Source organism: Arvicanthis niloticus, chromosome 4 (genome assembly GCF_011762505.2).
Source record: "Arvicanthis niloticus isolate mArvNil1 chromosome 4, mArvNil1.pat.X, whole genome shotgun sequence".
Lineage (NCBI taxonomy): Eukaryota > Metazoa > Chordata > Mammalia > Rodentia > Muridae > Arvicanthis > Arvicanthis niloticus.
In genome coordinates this window covers 42,470,550-42,477,035 of record NC_047661.1, presented here as the reverse complement: position 1 = coordinate 42,477,035, position 6,486 = coordinate 42,470,550, and positions in this window count along the sequence as shown.

The window sequence follows — 6,486 nt, the reverse complement described above, 5'->3', positions numbered from 1 at the left end:
TGGAGAGACCCATGACTCCAGGAGCATAAGTAGCAGAGGATGGCCTTGTCCAGCATCAATGGGAGGAGATGCCCTTGGTCCTGTGAAGGCTTGATGCTTCAGTGTAAGAGAATGTCAGGGCAGGGAGGCAGGAGTGGGTGGGTGGGTGGGTGGGGGAGAACCCTCATAGAATCAGGGGGATGGGATAGGGGGCTTCTGGAGGGGAAACAGGGAAGGGGATAACATTTGAAATGTAAATAAAGAAAAAATCCAACAAAAATAACCTGTATTTGCTTGTGTAAAAGGTTTTTCTTCTGTGAATATGATTCTCCTGGTTAAATAGTTTATTGCTCCAAACTGCCTCCTAGCCTGACAAGTGTTAGGCATCTGGACAAAAGAGAAAAGTTTCCTGCAATCCTTTACTTAATATATTGCTATTTTATAATGAGGTGCCAGATGACAGAGACTGCAGTTTCTGGCCTCAAAGAGACACAGGCAGATCAGCAACAGTAGCAAAGTGAGTTAGACTTAGACAGGTAAAGATTTTATTATTATACAGCAACCATAAATATCTCATAAGTCCAAATCTTACCACTGGCAACATTCTTCCCCCATCACTGCATCAAGAAGAACTAAGAACAAGAAAGATGAACAACCAGTACTAGCCCCCAGCAAAAGATATATGTGACAGCTTCAAGTCACTGAAGAAATAAATTGAAGAAGATATTAGAAGACAGAAGATCTTTTATGCTCATGTAGGATTAGTAGGATTAACATACTAAAATGGCCATCTTTCCAAAAGCAATATACAGACTCAATTCAATCCCCAATAGAATTACAACATAATTCTTCATTTATGCATTTATGGTTTTGAAGGCATAAAGTGGTCATGAAGAGCAGCTGAGGCTCATCATTGTGAGAGGCCAGGGAAAGCCATTGTTGAAGATGCAGCATCATTTTCAGTTGATGGACCAGGACCAAAGGAGTCATGTAAAAAAGTTGAGGCTTGGTAACATGGCAAGTGCCTTTGAGAGGCTATTGGTGAAGCCTAGTTGCAGTGGAAGACTTCAGTGTGTTGGAGATGCCAGTACTGTGGGATGATCACCAAGAACAGCAGCAGCAGTGGAGTAGAGTCAACTAGGCCTAGAGTGTTACAGAAGGCAGAGCTGGATAAGAGCCCTTCTGAAAAGCCAAGAAGATCATGTTTGGATCCCAAACATTGGAATAAGAAGCTGTAAAGTTGAAGTTGCCTGGGAGACCCAAACATGTTAGAGATATCAAAGCTGTAGGATACCTTCTGTGGAAAGCTACCAACAGGGAGTGGACCAGCCTAGGAGAAAGAAGTTTGTTGCAATCAACAAATATATAAAGAATTGGAGATTTGAAGAGTATTTTTATATCAGACACAGAGTTGTATACGTTGGAATTTTCCCAGCTGGTAATTGGTCTTGTTTGGTTCAATATTTCTTCACTATGATATTTTCAAATTGTAATATATATCCTGCTGTGTTTAGGGTCTGCTTTTTGATTGAATGAATCTTAATAAAGACTAAACATTGGACTTTTAATATTAGTGAGACTTTTATAAACTATGAAGACTTTGAAAGTTGGACTAAATGTATTTTTATTACGCTATGGCTAAGTGTAGCCCCTATAGAGCCATATGTTTAATCAAATCTATGGGGACAAGGAAGTGAAATGTGGTGGTTTGAATAAACTCAGCCCAGCAAGTAGCACTATTAGGAGGTGTGGCCTTCTTGGAGTATGTGTGGCCTTGTTGGAGTAAGTGTGTCACCGTGGGAGTGGGCAATGAGAGCCTCCTCCTAACCAGGTGGGAACCAGTCTTTTCCTGTGTTAAGACACAACCTAATACTATTCTTATTCTGATAATTAGTTTTTTCATTTACTAGTACTAAGAAAAGAAAAATATATTTAATAATTTTCTATTGTTTTAAAAGGCATGCTACAAACGAAACACAGGTCCTCTGTAAGAGACTTAAGTGCTGAGTCACCCCTCAATGAAAACTTAAGGAACATTTTGGACACAGAGTAAAGAAATACAAGTTTTACAGGTGCATAATGCAAAGAAATGATTGTTGTATACACATTTAAATTTTTAAAATGTTACAATTATTAAAAATTGCCTTCAAAACTAGCCTAAACAATTTTTGATTGCTCTGTATATAAACTGTTTTACTTACTCTCTGAATTTAATTTTAGAAGTGGGAATAATAACAGTGATCCATTCAAAGTGGAATATAAGAGGATATATATATATATATATATATATATATATATATATATATATATATTTTGAAGTAGTGAGCCACTAGTAAATAACTCAGTGGCTTTTAACATAGTCACTGCATGTTAAAGTATCAGTTTTAGGGCCCATAGACTCATGAACTGAATTGACCTGATAGTCCCCTTCCTGAAGACTAGCTTACATGGTATTAGAAGACATGCAAGTTTCCAAAGAGAGTTGCAACTAACATTTCCTACCTAGCTTTGATGACTATGAGCCACATAAACAACCAGCATGTCATTATTATCCTAAAGGTGAAGTAGTGTCAAATATACTTTGGTTGTAACCAACAGCTCTCTAAATGGACTTTAGACCTTTCATTCTTTAAAATTTTTTATTGGATATTTTATTTATTTACAATACAGATGTCATCACCTTTCCCCATTTCCCCTTCCTAGCACCACCTATTCCATCCCCCCTCCTCCTTTATGCTTTTGTGAGAACAAAATTTGAAAGCAGCATTGTAACAACAAAAATTCATGGTCAGCAAAAACCACCAACAATTTGTTAAATATAGTCATAATAAAAATATTAAGCCCCTGCAGGGACAGGGTGACCCAAATGAAAAGGCATGCTAAGACGTGCCCAGACAAGCCCAAGTGAGTAATGGGCTATCTGGTGTTTACTTTTCTCTCCCCCTTTTCGAGAAGTCCAAGGTTTCATGGTCAAAAGTATCTAGTCATCCTGCCAGCTCACACGTAGCTGCTTCTGCAAGTTGCTGATGTTTGAAATATCCAATCATATGTAACCGCCCCAAATTTTCCTGCTATCCCCAACCCCTACCCAAAAATATCCCAAATTTCCTGGGTTCTGGGTCAGAACCTCTATCTTCTGCGTGAGATATGTTCCGGCCCGAGGGCCCTCGTCATTAAACCTCCTCTGCAATTGCATCAAGAAGGTCTCTTGAGTGTCCTTGGGGTGTGCAGGTCCGGACTTGGGTGAGGGTCCCCTTGCGGTGGTCTTTCACTTTTATACCATTTTAATTACATGCATGTATTAAGGTCAATTCTAGGTTGAGGGCCTAGCAATACAATAGATGCAAATAGTCAAGGAACAAGCAAGGGAATATACACAAATAATCAAAGAAAAGGCAAGGCATTAAAGCCAATTACATGAACACTATCATGATAACTGTTTTTAAGGGCTTATCAGGATGACCAAAGTATCTGATCCTACTTCCCTGTCCTAGCCCAAGGTCATATTCATGTTTGAAGCCTACTTTCTTGTTCTAGCATAAAATTTAGATTCCTGTCTGAAATTACTTCTTTGTTCTAGCCTAATGTCCAATTCCTGCCTGAAGCCTACTTCCTTGTCCTTGGACAATGTCATATTCCTGCCAAGCAGCCCATTTCTTTGTCCTTGGCCCATGTCAGATTCTTGCCAAGCAACACCAAAGCCTCTCTGCCTCTCCCCCTTTTTTATTTCATTAACAAGACTGAGCCTGTCTTATGTCATTCTGACAAGAATGGCTTCCTTACCCATTATGGATTATGCATTATCAAAAGCAATTCACTTCTGTCTTAGGTTGGTAAGGCTCTGTGCAGAATCTTACCCATCTTTGGGTTGCCAACCTATTAATTTATTAATTCTGTCTGGGGGTCCATTTTCAGGTACAAGCCATGTACTTTGGCTGCCAACGTGTTGTCAAAGAAAAGGTTTAACATGATGGGCAGAAATAAAAGTCTTACCAGGACAAAAAGGGTGACTTAAGACCTTCCTAACAAGAATAAAACCATGCCCAGTATTGAAAAATATATCTAATTACTCAGTGACAGTGAATCCATTGCCATTGGTGAAGAATCTATAACCACTAATTTACTAAATCAGCATAATCCCAACAATCTGTAATATTTATATTTATATCTAGAGATAAGTATAATATCCAATGCTTGTCAAGGATATTTTATTCCTTGCAACACAGACCCTACAGAAAATCACAACCAATGTTAATGGAGAGTTTTAAAGCCCAGTTCCAATGGATACACATACAAAATACTCCTAATCTAAGCTCAAGGAACATTTCAGAAGAGCTGGTAAAGACTATAAAAGCCAGAAGATCAGGGAACTTTGCTGTGAGAGTGTGTCTCCTACTGATATGAAGCTGAACCCATAAAATCTCACCATCATGATATACCAAACTGGAGCTGAACAAGGATGACAGCAAGGAATATACTAAAATGAACAGGTAAAAACCTTGAGGCCTCAACTCTACCCAAAGAACTATAGAAATCTGAAGAATGTTGGGATTCGGAGAGGTGATCTTCCCCAAAGAAGAGCATATCAGTTGGCTGCCTAGTGACAAACAGCCCTAACATATGATGGAAAACATTATATAGAATGAACAGTTTAAATATAGGAATACGTTTATATATATACATATATATGCATACAAAACAATTAATAAAAAGAAACTATGAACTTAAAGGAGACTATTGAGGGGTATAATGGAGGATTTAAGGGGAGAAAAGGGAAAGAAAAAATAATCATTGATTAAAATATGGAAAAATTTTTATTGGTAAAGATAACCACAAAGATTTTTTAATCAGTAAAATATGTCATTTTTTATTAATTTGTATAAATATAAGTTTTGATTTACATCCTTCTTAGGTCCAATCATGGAATACATACTCTTTCAACATTAAGTAATAATTGCTATGATTCAATATCTTATTAAATAATGTTTAGCAATATATACACTCCTCACACAAAGCTATAATTATATATTAAATAATTTTGATGATTAGAAAAAAATGATCCAAAAAGAAATTAAATGAACTCTTAGGATCTAGCTGGACTCATTATGTGGTTTTGCCTATTGTATATTTTATACAATTTGAATGTATTAATGCTGAGACTTAATTTTCCATACCACTGTAAAGAATCTGTGAGTTATGCTTTTATAACATATTTAAATTTTACTTCTCATGGGGCTGGATGAGATGGCTTAGTATTTAAGAGTACTGGTCTTCCAGATGACATAGTTTCAATTCCCAGCACCCTCATAATGATTCATAGCTATCTGTAACAGCAGTTCCATGGGATTGTACACTCCCTCTTTTGACCTCTTTGAAAACTGTTATACATTATTTCACATATTCATACATGCAAAAAAATCATGTACATAAATTTTAATATATAAATCTAAAATATACTTCTCTAAGAAATTGTGATTTATTATAATGCAGTAACAATATTCAAAGACATATCACCTGAACTCCATATAGAAACATGTCAATCACTAGGATCATTTAATTTATTAATCTTTTATTCATACATATACAGGTAAAAGCAAAAGCATAAATATGCTACTTGTGACATAATTTTTCATTTAAAAAGGCAGAAATTCAAACTCTAAGGTTATGCTTTTTAGAATACATTCATAGTCAAGAAAATGAGTGCTAGCTATTTTGAAGATTTACAGTACATGAGCTACTCAATGGAAATAATGTATTAATTCTTTATAGAATAGTATTTGTCCATTCCCTTTCTCCTATATTGTGGAGTAAACGAAGGTAGACATTAGATATTGCAGGAGAAATAAATGAGGTCAAGGGTGACTCAGTAGACTTTGAAATTGTGAAACTGTGTTAGGTGTTGTGATGCTTAGTTTTAACTGACAGTTGGACACAACCTAGAGCTTAAAAGAGATTATCAATAAGGGATATCTAAATCAGCTTGTTCTGTGCTTGTGCGTGTGTGTGTGTGTGGCAGTATTTTGATTACATTAGTATATGTAGGAAGTTGTAGCATTAAAGTGGGCAGCACCATTTCCTGGTTTGTGGCCTGGACTCTGTAAGACTAGAGAAAGCTGAATAACAAGCACACATTTTTCTTTGTTCTTGATTGTAGATGTAATGTGTCTAGCAGTTTCAAGGGTCCTGCTAAGATTTTTACTGTGATGAATTGCTTTTTTCAGGATATAGTCTTACAGAAACAGAAATGAAAATAAGACAGCTGTTCATCATGGGAACTTGTCTATCTCTTCTGTAACATAATAAGAAACATCGTCCTCACCTACCAAACCTTGCTATGACTTCTTTGATCATGCATTAACTGCTTCTATCTTCTCCATAAATTTTCCTATTGTCACTATATCCATAAGGCTCCCAGATAGATATATATTTTGGTAAAATGAAACATGGTGTATTGTCTGCAATAAGCCTGACTTTAGGCACTGCCATAAATAAAACCTGAACCCTGGC